At 31.7% G+C, this 17,912-nt stretch overlaps 1 pseudogene; it reads left to right on the top strand.

Moving 5' to 3' along the window:
• Positions 1–2,744: 2,744 nt before the first annotated feature.
• LOC139888618 (ethylene-responsive transcription factor ERF039-like) lies at positions 2,745–3,385 on the top strand (annotated as a pseudogene).
• The last annotated feature ends 14,527 nt before the right edge of the window (positions 3,386–17,912 follow it).

Genomic DNA, 17,912 nt, shown 5'->3' with positions numbered 1-17,912 from the left:
ACTCTTTACTTCATTTAATACCTGCAAAAGATACCCAACATCCTATACAAGTACTATATGCATTAAGTCTTCATTTACCTTGGATGTATTGCCTTGATAGTGACTTGTCATGTTCAAAGTGGTAAGTCTAACATTCTTGGATACAAGTCATGATAATCATTTGAGACAATCTTAGTTTTTGTCATAATCTTTTGTTTGTAATCAACACATTTGCTAAAGTCCTAGTGGTTGGTTAACATGTCATTATGACAATAACCCACTTAATCACAAAACACGTTAATATTCATCTGTAAGCTTATTTGTGAATTAATTAAGTGTGTTCATGATGTCTTAACAATTTAAACAAGTAATATCAATTAAGCATGTTATAAGACATCAAGTTAATCAAGTCTAAATCATTCTTAAACTTGTTTCTAGACTTAAGCAAATCCTATGTGTGTTAATGATTTTTCATCCTTAGTGAATTTCATCCTTTTAAGATCACTAGATTATTACACTTTAATTGTTATCCAAGTAGCGTATATTGAAGTAGTCCAAATACAAGTTTATGGTTTTCCAACTTGTAACACATAGCAAGAAAAAGTTCATACATATATATTAAGTAACTACTTAGCAAGTTAGCATTTAACACATACTCAAATAATACTCATGTATTAATAGCAAGTAGTCAAGTAATATTCATGTAATGACTAGTAAGAGATCACTAATTAATCTAGGATTAAACATATAGTGATGACATAGCATTAAACCAAGGCTATATATGTCTTACTTGCAAAGTGGCATATGCAAGATTAATGTATAAGTATACATTAATGTCCAACACATGCACAAGGAATGAGCAACTCTTGGTTGGGACTTGATGACCATTCTAAGTATGTCTAAATACGTTTTAGGAGTACTTGTTTTCCTATAACACTTATGTGTTATCCTTAATCAAGGTTAAATCATCATTAATGTGTCATTAGGTGTGATTAGCGTTCTAGTGACCAAAACCCTTTTGGATATGAATTAGGCAACTATTCTAAGCATGTTTAAACAGGTTTCATAAATTATAGAAGCCCCTAAGTGGTCGAACTAAATTTGTAGAAAATTCGGACAAAACCTTCTGCGGTCGACCCACGGTTGACCGTGGAGTCGAACATGTACCCCTGGTTTTACAAACTAGAGTGCAGGGTTCCACGGTCTGACCTGCGGTCGACCGTGGACCAAACCGTGAAGCTTATATTCTCATTCTAAGCTTTGTTTAGTTTTGGTCTTTTACTAGAGTAAGTGTGGATTAGTGAACTTGTATATTTATATCAAGATGTCTACCATCACCTCTAGTTATTTGCATGTGTCATCATCAAAACATTTATTGTTATGGGTTAAAATTAGTATAATCGTTAAGCATAAACCCACAGTCTCCCCCAACATAGTATATTCTTAAAAAAAAATTCTGGCATAGAAATTCATAGAATCTAACTAACGGTCGTTAAGTATTTACCAGAAAAAGTCAGGTTATTACAGCTTATTAGCCCTATCATGAGATTCCAGAGAAGAAGGGTTGAATTTTTTAAGCAAGGGATATTGTACAATAGGTTGCTTAAATTGTTCATCATCAATCGATGATTGAGAGTCATTAACACTCAAATGAGCAAAAGAAGTAAAAACAACATTTTTGCTAGTAGAATAGATGGTTTTGAAATGAAGAGAAAACAACATAACTAACCTGATTCTATGATGAATTTTGCAAAACAAATGCAATTGAAGGCGATTAACAAGACGAATGACAAACGACTGAAAGAGCAATTTGTGAAAATTTGAAATTTTACGGAAAATACAAATGGTAACTTTTTAAGAGATTTTATAATGCAAATAAAAAAGAATCATGACCGTCGTGTGTGTCAATTAAATTATATGTATTTATATTTAATATCAATTAATGGCGCGTGAGTATTTGATTAGACGTGTTTATTCAATCAGCATATAAGTCCTGACAAAATAATGATTATCGATAATAATGTGTTTGTGCGTTTCAATGCAAAACACAAGATTATTCTTTTGCAAACAAGCGGGTAAAAGACATTTTTAACAGTTTGACATGCTAAAGTTATCACTTTAACGTATCAAAACTGGCGGGACTTGATTATATATGCGGCCGCACATATTTAATTCCGCAACATGGTGATGCGCAATCATGATGCGTATGTCCGTTAATAGAAGCGCACATTGCAATAGGCATACTTGAGTAATTTTCAGAGTACTATAAATAGAAGTGTTATCATCTCATTAAGGGGTTAGCCACTATTATTTGTAATAAGCTACGTCTTTACATTAAAGATAATATCCTCTCAAGAAGCATGAATATGATTAGGTGGATCTTCATGTTTGGGGACGTGGTAGTTACATACTTGAAGACAAATAATTTTCAAATTTTGATAGTAGAGTCTTTAAAACATCGAAACACTCCCAATCGCGATTCTTTTGAACTCCAGTTTGTTTTAATGAAAGAAATACACTCGATCAATTGCTACCTAGCTATAGTCTTATTAAACTACATTCAAATCAAATGAGAACTTTATATGTCTGATATTAAGTATAATACTAATTTATTATTACACCATGTGATTAACCAATGTCAATCACCATGAAGCAAAAAGCCAAGATTACTTGTATATATAAAGATTGAAAATATTCCATGACTTCGTCATCTTCATATTTATTTTATACTTCTATTCTCACTATTTTACTCCAACAACATATATATGGATCAAACCACCACAACTTCCATAATTACCACCACGGCTAAAGATGGCGATATTAGCCATGAACACAACAAAAAGATCAAGAAAACCAAAACTCAAGATGGAGATGACCCCGTTTATCGTGGTGTCCGTAAACGAAGTTGGGGAAATGGGTATCTGAAATCCGTGAGCCAAGAAAAAAATCAAGAATATGGCTCGGCTCATTTGACAACCCTGAAATGGCGGCTCGAGCCCACGATGTAGCCGCTATAGCAATCAACGGTTGTTCGGCTATCCTAAACTTCCCTCACTTGGCTCACCAACTTCCCAAACCGGCTTCTACTCCACCTATAGACATCCGAACCGCTGCTGTTAAAGCCGCTACTTTATCCATTGGTGAAATTGTCACTCCAATAACCTGTGACTCAAGTAACAACCAAACTGAGCTTGAGCCTCAAGCTGGTGGATTGGATTTATGTGATGACACATTTCTTGATTTACCTGATCTCTTTATAGACCTTGGAGCTCGTATCGATAAAAATTTACTTACATTTCCGGAGAAATATTCCGGAGTTGATGCAAGTGGTGACGGCCAGTTTTGGGTGGAAGAACATATCATGTCGAATTATTATCAAGGAGTTGGACATTATTTATTTTGGTAAAAATTAAAAGAATCTTTTAATGATCGATTATGGAAATTGTATTACTTTTTGTCATAAGGTATCATTACGTTGTATACTACTTATCTTGAACAAAATTAGATAGTTAAATATAAAAGTTTTAATAACTTTTTCTAAGTATATTTTTTTTTTACAATATATAAAAATATGTGCAATATGCTAATGTATTATCTTCTTATAAAAAATATTACATGTCAACTTCTCTGGTAAATCTTTTCTTTATTATTGTTATTTTCGTATTATTGTCATATAAGTCCTTTATTTAATTTTCTTCTTAAAATTGATGACAATCATTTTAAATTTCAACATGATTTAATGTGGGTATATAAGATATAAGGAATATTGAAATGAATCCAACTTTTAAGTTGAGATTCATGGGATCAATGTGACATTAGGCGAGCCAATCATATGTGATTGAAAAAACAATTTTTTTCGAAAAAGAGATTTTTATTTCTTAAAAAAATATTCGAAATTTTTTTTTTTCAATCACATGTGATTGAATTTGACATTCAGTAAATCACATTTGATTCTGCATGCCAATCACAAGTGATTGTAAAATTCAATCACATGTGATTCTGCATGTCAAATCTAATCATATGTGATGGAAAATTTTTTAAAACATCGGATTTGACATGCTAAATTTTTTGAAAAAAAAAATTGAAAACAAAAATTTTTTTTTGAAATTTTTTTTCTTTTGTTTTAATCACATGTGATTGCCGCGCCACATGTCGCGCTCTGATTGATCCATTGAATTTCAAGCAATTTATTAGATTCAAGGGATTACAACTTTATAAGATATTATTATTACGGTTCATCTTCAAACTAACTTACCGATTATATATATATATATATATATATATATATATATATATATATATATATATATATATATATATATATATATTCCACTCCCAAACTTTCATTTTTGTTGTTTTTTTTTCAAATTTACAATTTACTCCTTTCAAAGACACGAACTTCAATGAAGTTCACAACCTTCAAAGTCAAGTAAAAGCATTTTCTACTATCATACATCAATTACCTGTAAAAAAAAAAAAAAAAGTACAATATGAAGTTTGAAATTGATTTTAACTACACAGTAATCAGCCTATCCACCACCCACCACCTAGATTAATAATTTGAGTTGCTTAGTATATAATCAAACCAAATTAATTGGACATATTTTATGAAACCCAAGAATATAATAAAAATGAACCTAATCAGTATTAATATCATAATAGCTTAAAACGTTAAAAAATCATAAAGTAGTATCAGTGTTCTAAAAAAAGTAAGAAAAACCCGTCCTTTTTTTTCCAGCAATCAGAAAAATATCTGGCGAACCTTGAGGATTCAAATCGATTGCACTATAAGAACCCTAATTTGATTTTAAAACTTGAAGGAGCGTTTTGGATTGATGATTGCAACCTACGAATCCTAATGCTCCATGAACCCTAATTTCTAATTCCAAATTGAATAAAACTTAACCCTAATTGCATCATTTATTTTCTTTATTTTCTGGTTCTCACTCACCGGCCTAAACGACGAGCAAACACTCGAACGTGAGAGCAAGGGATCAGCCAACGAATGGACGAGCTCAAAGGGGTTGTTATGCCAATAGCAGCGCCGGGCAGCTAAGTTGGTATGGAAGAACTGCTGCGCCGCAGGAAATCCTTCTCTATACAAGTTCTCTTAAGAATTTTACAGAGAAAGGGAGAATCGTGAATGGTGAATGGTGTTTTTTTTCTTCTTTATTTGTGATAATGGGAAAAGAGCATAGACCCCGTAATTTCATAAGGGATGGACGGGGTATTTAGAGGCTAATTTTGTCAATAAATAATAAAAAGAGATGAAAGAGACAGTTGACGAGTGATCAAAGTAATCAACAATTGTTATTGAAAGTTGATATTAAATCCAGTGATCTTTATTTTGCCAACTAAAGTTTTTAAAAAATGATTAGCTAAAATAAACTTTGTTATTATATATAAATATAGATAAATATAAATAGATAGATAGATAGATAGATAGATAGATAGATAGTAGACATTCAATATTCATATAACCATACTATTAAGTTAGTGTACTAATATGACTTCTATTCAGTGTAATTTTAGTAATATTTAAATTCGAGAGTGAAAACGACTTTAACATAATATATTAACGTGTGAAACAATATTAGTATTTATTTTATATCAATATAATATTAGAGCTCGTGCGTTGCAAAAATAATTGAATTTATCAAACTCTTATCGTTTTAAGGTATATATACTACTTATGCAAAGAAAACTTATTCAAACATTTTGAACCTAATGCCTAAACTCGATCTTGTTAATAGAATTCACAAAGACGTCCATCATTTTGTGACCTTATTAGCCTCCAACAAATATATAAGTCAAAATATGTAATTACATAAAGCATAGATATAGTTAGGACCTATAATTTAATTATTGTGTATGAACCCGTACGTTATACAGTAGTTAAATAAACAATAAAATAAAAAGTCCTAACCTAGACAACTAGTATTACAAATTAAAATGTGTAAGTGCCAATGAAAACCTAAAGATCTATAAAATAAATCACTATATAAGAAAAAAATACTTATTAAGTTACATAAATAAAAATAAAGAAATATTTGTGACGACCCGGAAATTTCCGACCAAATTTAAACTTAATCTTTATATAATATCGACATGATAAGCAAAGTCTATAATATCGAGTCTCAAAAAGTCTGAACTGTTTCATATATTCAATTGACCTTCGACTGCTCTCGACGATTCACAAACAATTAATTGTAAATAGATATGTGTGTACGTATATATAAATAATAATTCAAAATATAATTTGAAGTATTATATGTTGTTGTTATTAAAAATTAATAAAATAAAAATAGGATATTATAATAATTTTTATTTAAAATGTATATATATATATATATATATATATATATATATATATATATATATACATACATAAATAAAGTATATTAAAAATAAATATTAAATGATTGTAATACTCGTTTGATGTTTCGATTGATATTAAGCAAGTTAAAATTAAACTTATGTAATTTTAAAATAAACGGTGATTCGAAAATGAGTTTTATAAATTTTAGACTTATTAATAATATATTTTGATGTTGTTTGTCAAATTTTAAAACTTTTTATATTTTATTTGGGGTTGGGAGTGAATAATTAATGTAATTTTTATTTAATAATATATGATCGAATTTTATACCATAATGATAAAAATAAATAAATATAGTTAATTTAAAAATATGGGATTTTTCTAAACACTTTTATCCGCCACTGGTTCCGACGATACACAGTCCGTGAAAACTGTCGGCAAAAAACCAAATAAGGTGTTCGAGATGTTTACTGTTTTTCTGTGCTCACACATGTGATTTAGTTGTATTATTATTATATTATTATTATTAATCATTATTATTATTATATTATTAAATTATTAAATTATATAACTAATATATAACTAATATATATATATATATATATATATATATATATATATATATATATATATATATATATATATATATGTGTGTGTGTGTGTGTGTGTGTGTGTGTGTGTGTGTGTGTGTATGTACACATGTAGATAGAAGTATCACCACTAGTTCATTTTCCTTCCTTCCTTTCTTTTGATCGGCAATCACCATGGAACACCATCGATATCACAATAATGTTACTTATTTTATGTTTTAATATTAACCGAATCATCACCATAAAATCACAACCTTCACCTTTCTCCTAATACCACCATCGAAAACCATCACCTTTCTTAAACCCATCACTGTTGCAAACCGGTCATTTCTGTTTTGTTTATTCGTCACCACCCATATACCATCAAAACAGCCACCACATAATAACGTAATATATCTGCTTTACTATTACTGCTGCTTGCTCGCTATTATAATCAAAAACCCATTAAAGAGGATGATGAACAGTGAAGTGAAGGAGGGTATAACGATGATGAACGAGGTCGGAGATAAAGATGATGAAGTTGATAATAGAAATGATTAACGATGGTGCAGAGATGTTAATGATGATGATTAATGGCGATGATGAAAATGATGATGAACGATGACGGTGTATCATGAAGATGGTGATGAATGTGATAAGTGATGACGATAAAAATGATGTCGATGTTGATGATGACATGATGTATGATGATGATGGAATTGGTCGATGTTAGAAGGATGAACAAGAGAAGATTTCGAAGATGATATTTCTATTTTTTTTTTCTTTTCTTCATTGCAGTTCGCATCAACAGAGGTATATAACTGAATTTATGCATGGGCTGCTCTATTCTGTTGGGCCAATTTAAACATTGGGTTGCGGTTTCTCTGTTGGGCCGAATTGGCCATGGAGTGTTTTGTTAAGTGGGTCTTAAGGAAGCACTAAAACATGGGTTAAATAGATGAGGCGGTGAATTAAATCAGAGAAAACGGAAACAGAGGGACGGTTTGGGGGTGAAAGCAGGTGATCAAGAGGTCTCAGGTTCGAGCCCGGGCTATGGCATTTTATTTTTGAAAGCTTATACACTCTTGAGGTAGTATTCATTATTATTATTATTATTATTATTATTATTATTATTATTATTATTATTATTATTATTATTATTATTATTATTATTATTATTATTATTATTATTGATAATGCTAAAAACGAACATATAATAAAAGGTGAAGACAAAAGACAGATTCGACGAATTGAAGACGCAAACGACCAAAAAGCTCAAAAGTACAAAAGACAATCAAAAAGGTTCCAATTATTGATAAGAAACGTCTCGAAATTACAAGAGTACAAGATTCAAAACGCAAAGTACAAAATATAAAATTGTATGCAAGGACGTTCGAAAATCCGGAACCGGGACCAGAGTCAACTCTCAACGCTCAACGCAACGGACTAAAAATTACAAGTTAACTATGTATATATATATAATATAATATATAATTAATTATATTAATTATATATATATTATATATATATATTAAAAACCGTCGGCAGAGAAACTCCAAGGGTGTGAGCTGTAAATTCATCCTCCGCGACTCGCGGAGTTTGAAGAGGCTTTTGCCGCGAGTCGCGGAGCCCCAAATTTCAACTCTGGCTATAAAGCAAACCGAATTCTGATCAAAATTTCATATTCTATTTTCTCTCTTCTCTAACTATACGATATATATATATATATAATTTATATTTTAATTTTAATTTTAATTATAATTCTAATAATAAGGGTATGTTAGCGAATGTTGTAAGGGTGTAAGTCGAAATTCTGTCCGTGTAACGCTACGCTATTTTTAATCATTGTAAGTTATGTTCAACCTTTTTATATTAATGTCTCGTAGCTAAGTTATTATTATGCTTATTTAAAACGAAGTAATCATGATGTTGGGCTAATTACTAAAAATGGGTAATTGGGCTTTGTACCATAATTGGGGTTTGGACAAAAGAACGACACTTGTGGAAATTAGACTATGGGCTATTAATGGGCTTTATATTTGTTTAACTAAATGATAGTTTGTTAATGTTAATATAAAGATTTACAATTGGGCGTCCCTATAATTTACCATATACACTCAATCGGACACGATGGGCGGGGTATTTATATGTACGAATAATCGTTCATTTAACCGGACACGGGAATGGATTAATAGCCACTAGAATAATTAAAACAGGGGTGAAATTACATTCAAGGGTAATTGGTGTAATTGTTAACAAAGTAGTAAAACCTTGGTTTACACGCAGTCGATAACCTGGTGTATTCATTAAACAAAGTATTAAAACCTTGTTACAATTCGAATCTCCAATTAGTTGGAATATTTATCTTCGGGTATAATAATAATTTGACAAGGACACTTGCAATTTATATTTATGACTGATGGACTGTTATGGACAAAAACCAGACGGACATATTAAATAATCCAGGACAAAGGACAATTAACCCATGGGCATAAAACTAAAATCAACACGTCAAACATCATGATTACGGAAGTTTAAATAAGCATAATTCTTTTATTTCATATTTAATTTCCTTTATTTTATATTTAATTGCACTTCTAATTATCGCACTTTTATTTATTGTTATTTAATCGCACTTTTAATTATCGTACTTTTTAATTATCGCAATTTTATTTTATCGCACTTTTATTATTCGTAATTTCATTATCGTTATTTACTTTACGCTTTAATTTAAGTCTTGTATTTATTTTATATTTTACATTAGGTTTTAACTGCGACTAAAGTCTTAAAATCGACAAACCGGTCATTAAACGGTAAAAACCCCCCTTTTATAATAATAATATTACTTATATATATATTTGTATTTTTAATAAAAGTAAACTAATATAGCGTTGAGCTTTGTTTAAAGATTTCCCTGTGGAACGAACCGGACTTACTAAAAACTACACTACTGTACGATTAGGTACACTGCCTATAAGTGTTGTAGCAAGGTTTAAGTATATCCATTCTATAAATAAATAAATATCTTGTGTAAAATTGTACCGTATTTAATAGTATTTTCCTAGTAAAATATAAACTATTTTATATACACCTCGCAGAACATCAAGTATTTTTGGCGCCGCTGCCGGGGAACTATCTTAAAAGCCGGAAGCGCAACGCTAATATAAAAAAAAAAGATTTTTTTTTGTTTACTTTTATTAAAATTCGTTTTTGTAAAAATACGTTTTAAATATTCGAAAAATATAAAAAGAAAAACAAAAATATATGTATTTTTAAGATTTTGTTAAATATTTAAGTTTTATAAGTTTCTTTATTTTTATTTTAGTTTATAAAAATATAAGTTTAATTTTAATATCTTTTATTTATATAAAAATTAAAAAAAAACAGAAAATAATAAAAAAAATAAATAAAGAAAAACGCGTAAAAATTCAAACCTGTCAACTGAATTTCTGAACCCCGCGACTCGCGGGGTTTAAAGCTTTAATTGCCGCGACTCGCGGAGCCTTTCTGACAGGCGACAGGAAGCCCTAAACCTGCATTAATTACGGGTTATTATTAATTATAATTATTATTTAAACCTAATTATTATTATTATTATTATTAGTTTTATTTTTATTTTTACTTTTTATTTAATTTATGTATTTAGTATTAATTAGTTTTATTAAATTATAAAATTAGTAGTTTTATTAAATAAATAATATAAAAATAATATTTTTATAAAAATTGTAATTTTTTACAACTTTTTGTATATTTTTATATTTTGTCCCTTTTTAATCGTTGTAGCATAACTTTTGTATTTTTAGCTCATATTTAATTTTAAACTTAGTTTTTGCTATAGTTATTTTTACTCCTAGATTTTTAGGCTTTGCCGTAGAATTCCTTAAGTGCTTTTTCTTTAGACTAAGATTTAGGTACTTTAGAATTTTGCGACGCCTTTTTAAGATTTAGTTTCTTTTTAAGTTATTTCCATTTGGGATTTAGTTTTTCCTGTAAGCTTTAATATTTTTAGACCTTTTACTATGTACCAATTATCATTCCAATTAGTAATATCAATTTGCGATTATAATTTTAAGTTAGTTGTAGTAATAAGGTTAAATTAGTTAAGTATTTTTAAGTTTTTATAAGTTTCTTTTATTTTTCCGTCACCTTTTATTTTTCAACCATTTTTCTTTTTCGACCTTTTGCGACGAACTCTTTTTCTCTCTTATTTCTCGCTATTCTAGTTTTTAGGACTTAGATTTTTATTCTACTTCTTATCTAAATTTCTTAAAATTACGAAAATTTATTTTAAGTGGTTAAATTAATAGACATCAAAATTTTCTGGTTCGTAGTAATAGTTGGATTTGTACGTGGACCGGGTTATTAGAGCCAAACAGTCCTCAATTATATTGAGACCAAACGAATCCTGCCCCTCTGCTGCATCTTTTGGCTATTCGAAACGTGGGCAAAATCAGAAAAGTCTATTGATTGGATAACTTATTATAATTTTTCTTTCCTTTTTAAAAAAACTAATAGGATATTCAGTGAATGCACCGAGCAAGACGTTCACCACCTTTTGTACGTTCACCACCTGTAACTCGATCAAGACATCGTTTAACAAATATAACCGTCGTTGATTTTTCTTTAGAATCGTCATCCAGTCAACCAAGTACTTCAGTTCAAATTTCCGATAATCCATTTTTTGAACCCAACATCACAATTGAGAATCCAGAGAATATTCAGGAACGGTTCATAGATCCTGAACCACTAAACTTTCCTCCGGAGCCACCAATCATTCAAACAGAGATTGTTGAGGAATGAACTATTAAATCAGAATCATCTAGTGATACCGATTCAACAAATTCAATTATGGAGAATTTGGAACCTTTAAGTATGGAAGACCGAATGAGAGCTAAACGCACTGGCCAAGGTCACGCAATTACTCATCCAGACATTAATGCGCCAGATTATGAAATCAAAGGACAAATTCTACACATGGTGACTAATCAATGCCAATTTAGTGGTGCGCCGAAGGAAGATCCAAATGAACATCTACGTACCTTTAATAGGATCTGCACACTATTTAAAATCCGAGAAGTGGAGGATGAACAGATATATATCATGTTATTTCCCTGGACTTTAAAGGGAGAAGCCAAAGATTGGTTGGAATCGTTACCTGAAGGGGCGATTGATACATGGAATGTTTTAATTGACAAATTTCTTAAACAATTCTTTCCTGCATCTAAAGCCGTAAGACTTCAAGCAGAAATTGTTACGTTCACACAGAAGCCAAATGAAACTCTATATGAGGCGTGGACAAGATATGGAAAGTTGTTAAGAGGATGTCCGCAACATGGTTTAGACACCTGTCAAATAGTACAAATATTCTACCAAGGATGCGACATCACTACAAGAAAAGACATAGATATAGCAGCTGGTGGTTCTATTATGAAGAAAACCGAAACTGATGCTTACAAAATTATTGATAATACTGCTTCCCACTCACATGAGTGGCACCAAGAAAAAGATATCATTAGATCATCTAAAGCAGCTAGAGCCGATTGTAGCCATGACTTAGATTCCATTTCCGCAAAGATAGATGCTGTGGAACGACGAATGGAAAAGATGACTAAAGATATTCACTCAATACGAATTAGTTGTGAGCAGTGTGGAGGACCACATTTGACAAAAGATTGTCTCAGTATTGAATTAACAATGGAACAAAGAGAGAATATTTCATACATAAACCAAAGGCCTGGAAATAATTATCAGAATAATTATCAACCGCCAAGACCGATTTACAATCAAAACCAAAATTATAACCGAAATATTCCATACAACAACCAACAAGGTCCTAGCAATCAACAAGTATCCAATAATAATTACAATCAGCAAAGACCAAATTTTCAAAACAAACCACCACAACAAACCGATGATAAAAAGCCGAATTTAGAAGATATGATGACGAAGCTAGTTGAAACTCAAACGCAGTTTTTCACATCTCAAAAACAAACTAATGAACAAAATGCTCAAGCATTTAGAAATCAACAAGCTTCTATTCAAAATCTGGAACAAGAAGTAAGTAACCTAGCAAGGTTAATAGGTGAAAGAAAACCGGGAAGTCTACCTAGTGATACAAACGCTAATCCCCGGAATGAAACAGCTAAAGCCATTACCACAAGAAGTGGTACAACACTTAAACCACCTGAAATACCTGTAACTTCTGATGAAACTATTCCTACTCCACAAGAACCACAACCTGATCAAGATAAGGAAGAAGAACCGGTAGTTGAAAAGGTTAATGAAGATAACACAGTTAAGGATAAACCTTATGTTAAACCATACCAACCACCACTTCCTTATCCGAGTAAAATGAAGAAAGAGAAACTTGAAGCCGAGAAATCCAAATTTTTGGATATGTTTAAACAGATAAATGTAAATCTTCCTTTCATTGATGTGATTTCAGGAATGCCTAGATATGCTAAATTCTTGAAAGATCTAATCACAAATAGAAAGAAAATGGAAGAACTCTCGGCTGTCACTATGAATGCAAATTGTTCAGCAGTGCTGTTGAATAAGATACCAGAAAAATTATCTGATCCAGGAAGTTTCACAATTCCATGTTTTCTGGGTTGTCTTAGTTCAATAGAAGCATTGGCAGACTTAGGTGCTAGTATAAATCTAATGCCGTATTCACTATACACTAAACTAGACCTTGGAGAATTGAAACCAACCAGAATAAGCATACAACTAGCCGATAGATCAATAAAATATCCTAGAGGAATAATGGAGAACATGCTAGTTAAAGTTGGTACTTTAGTATTTCCAGTAGATTTTGTTGTTTTGGACATGGAAGAAGATTCTCAAGTTCCTCTCATATTAGGAAGACCATTCTTAAACACGGCTAAAGCAATGATAGACGTGTTCGGTAAGAAACTGACCCTAAGTATAGAGGATGAGAGTGTTACCTTTTCAGTTGATAGAGCAATGCAACAACCACAATCTGCAGATGATACATGTTATTATATTCAAACTATAGATGCACATGCAGAATTATTAGAAGAATTTCCAGAATTACAAGGGACAGGAGAATGTTCTTTAGGAGAAGGTAATGAACCAATTGATGAAGCTGAAATGTTAGCTACACTTATAGCTAATGGATATGAACCAACAACAGAAGAAATTCAAATACTAAAAGAAGAAGACAGATATCGATATAAATCATCGATAGAAGAACCTCCGAAATTAGAGTTAAAGCCACTTCCAAACCATTTGGAATACGCTTATTTACATGGTGAATCTGAATTACCTGTAATAATATCGTCTTCTCTTACTGAAAATGAGAAATCACAACTCATTTCTGTGTTGAAAGCTCATAAACCAGCCATTGCATGGAAGATTCATGATATTAAAGGAATAAGTCCTTCGTATTGCACACATAAAATCCTTATGGAAGAAGGTCATAAAACGTATGTGCAACGCCAACGAAGACTAAATCCTAATATGCAAGATGTAGTTAAGAAAGAGATATTTAAACTGCTAGATGCAGGTTTAATTTATCCAATCTCTGATAGTCCATGGGTAAGCCCAGTTCAATGCGTGCCTAAGAAGGGTGGCATGACTGTCATTACAAATGAGAAAAATGAGCTTATTCCTACTAGGACTGTAACAGGATGGCGTGTATGTATTGATTATAGAAAATTAAATGACGCCACCAGAAAAGATCACTTTCCCTTACCTTTCATAGATCAAATGTTGGAAAGATTAGCCGGAAATAGTTACTATTGTTTTCTAGATGGATTTTCCGGATATTTTCAAATTCCAATAGCACCCGAGGACCAAGAGAAAACCACATTCACGTGCCCTTATGGTACTTTTGCTTACAAAAGAATGCCATTTGGACTTTGTAACGCCCCTGCAACCTTTCAAAGGTGTATGATGGCGATTTTTCATGACATGATAGAAGAATGCATGGAAGTATTCATGGATGACTTTTCAGTCTTCGGTGATACATTTAAATCATGTCTAGTTAATCTGGAACGAATGCTAATTAGATGCGAAAAATCAAATCTAGTACTTAATTGGGAGAAATGCCATTTCATGGTTAAAGAAGGCATCGTTCTTGGACATAAAATTTCAAAAGAAGGGATTGAAGTGGATAGAGCTAAAGTAGATGTAATTGCTAAACTTCCACATCCCACCAATGTTAGAGGAGTTAGGAGTTTTCTAGGGCATGCCGGTTTTTACCGACGTTTTATAAAAGATTTTTCTAAAATTGCCACTCCTATGAATAAACTCCTAGAAAAGGATGCGCCATTCATCTTTTCAGATGAGTGTATCAAATATTTTAATATTCTTAAAGAAAAACTCACTAATGCACCAATCATGATAACACCAAATTGGAATCTACCATTTGAACTAATGTGCGATGCAAGTGATTTTGCAATGGGAGCCGTTTTAGGACAAAGGATTGAAAACCGATTTCAACCTATATATTATGATAGTAAGACGTTACAAGGAGCACAAACGAACTATACAACTACTGAAAAAGAACTCCTTGCTATTGTCTTTGCTTTTGACAAATTTCGGTCATATCTCGTTCTAGCAAAAACGGTGGTCTATACCGACCATTCTGCTCTTAGATACCTATTTTCAAAACAAGATGCTAAACCAAGATTAATCCGTTGGATCTTACTCTTACAAGAGTTTGATATTGAAATCCGAGATAAAAGAGGAGCAGAAAATCTCGCCGCTGATCAACTTTCTCGTCTTGAAAATCCCGAATTAGAAGTTCTAAATGAATCGGCCATACAAGACAACTTTCCTGATGAATATCTATTGAAGATAGATTATAAAGAAATCCCATGGTTTGCAGACTATGCAAACTACTTAGTTTGTGGATTCCTTGAAAAAGGATTATCGTACCAAAGACAAAAGAAATTCTTCAGTGATATAAAACACTATTTCTGGGAAGATCCACATCTGTTTAAAAGTTGTCCCGATAGAATAATACGCCGATGTGTATTTGGAGATGAAGCTAGTAAAATTTTAAACCATTGTCACACAGGACCAACAGGAGGGCATTATGGGCCTCAACTAACAGCAAGAAAAGTTTATGAAGCTGGATTCTATTGGCCTACAATTTACAAAGATGCACACCTTCTTTGCAAATCCTGTGATGCATGTCAAAGGGCCGGAAAAATAAGTCAACGTGATGAAATGCCACAAAATGTCATCCAAGTATGTGAAGTATTTGACATTTGGGGTATTGACTTTATGGGTCCATTTCCAAAATCTCATAATAATCTATATATACTCGTAGCCATTGATTATGTATCTAAATGGGCGGAAGCACAAGCTCTCCCAACTAACGATGCACGAGTTGTAGTCAACTTTTTAAAACGTCTTTTTGCAAGGTTTGGAACACCAAAAGCTTTAATAAGTGATCGGGGTACTCATTTCTGTAATAATCAACTTGAGAAAGTTCTTAAAAGATATGGAGTAACTCATAAAATCTCCACCGCATATCATCCACAAACAAGTGGACAAGTTGAAAATACCAACCGAGCTTTAAAACGTATTCTAGAGAAAACCGTAGGATCAAATCCGAAGGAATGGTCCATTAAATTGGAGGATGCACTCTGGGCTTTTAGAACAGTCTACAAAACTCCAATTGGAACCACACCTTTTAGACTTGTTTATGGAAAAGCATGTCATCTTCCAGTAGAAATTGAACACAAAGCATTTTGGGCTTTGAAGACATGTAATCTTGATTTACATGAAGCCGGACGTCTACGATTAAGTCAACTAAACGAATTAGAAGAATTAAGACATGAAGCATACGAAAATTCGTTAATCTATAAAGAAATAACGAAGAAATGGCATGATAAAAGAATCAGAAGTTCAAAGGAATTTAAAGAAGGAGACAGAGTTCTTCTTTTCAATTCACGATTCAAGCTATTTCCTGGAAAATTGAAATCAAGATGGTCTGGACCATTCATAATCAAAAGAGTTTTCCCATACGGAACGATAGAATTAATAAATTCAAATGGGATTGAATTTAAAGTTAATGGTCACAGAGTTAAACATTACATACATGGTCCGATGGAAGTCGACAACGAAGTTAATCACAATTTCGACACCACAGCTAACTAAGTGTGGGGAGAATCAAGTCTTTAAAGGATAATATGTATTTCTGTTAGAGTTAGATTGTCTGTTTTCGTGTAGTTCTCGAAAATGGAACACGTATGGTCTTTCCCTAGCAGACCCTAAAGAACTAGTCTTCTCCCCCCATTCTGAATTTTTATTTTTTTTAGGTTTCTACGAAATGAAGACTGCCTGTGAACTAAACCATGGTCTAATGCTACACGCTTTGATCACTAAAAGAAATAATGATATACTCCCGAGCGAATTAGTATCAGTAATCAGAGAAAGAATGGACGGAGTTAGAAAAGAATCCAGATGCGAAGATAATAAGTTACAATTTGGTAAAGGAAAATCAAAATCCGCAGCGAAAAGAAGAGCACGACACCTAGAACGATGTCACAAATGCGGAAAATGGTCACATGGAGGTAAATGTTCAAATAATCAAACCTATTCAAATACCGAATTTGTTACTTTATGCAGAGACGGACCATTCATATGTTTAGAAGAAAAGACACTGAATGCTCGAGGTTACGCCTATGTAGCCATGGAAAACCAATTAAACCGACTATCTTATGAATGGAATAGATCATATAACTAAGAAATCTATTTCACAGGTATGTCTGTACAGTTTTTATTTTTATTTTTATTTTTAACCTTTTGATAATAAACGCTAATTTGTTCGCTAAAAAGTATTAAATTGGTATTGAATAAAATTAGGTTTGGCGACCGAAATTATTGATATCATTCAAAAATTTATTACATCACTGCGAAATTTAACGTTTATTCTTAAGGTATAAATATCTTTAATCAATCAACCCAAAATATTTCAAAAATTCGTCATGAGTTAAATTAGGTCTTGGAACCGAAATTACTTTACCGAAAAGAGGGGCGCATATTTTTGATAATATTTGATTGATTAA

This window comes from Rutidosis leptorrhynchoides, chromosome 2 (assembly GCF_046630445.1).
Source record: "Rutidosis leptorrhynchoides isolate AG116_Rl617_1_P2 chromosome 2, CSIRO_AGI_Rlap_v1, whole genome shotgun sequence".
NCBI lineage: Eukaryota > Viridiplantae > Streptophyta > Magnoliopsida > Asterales > Asteraceae > Rutidosis > Rutidosis leptorrhynchoides.
This window is presented reverse-complemented; position numbering and strand designations above follow the sequence as displayed.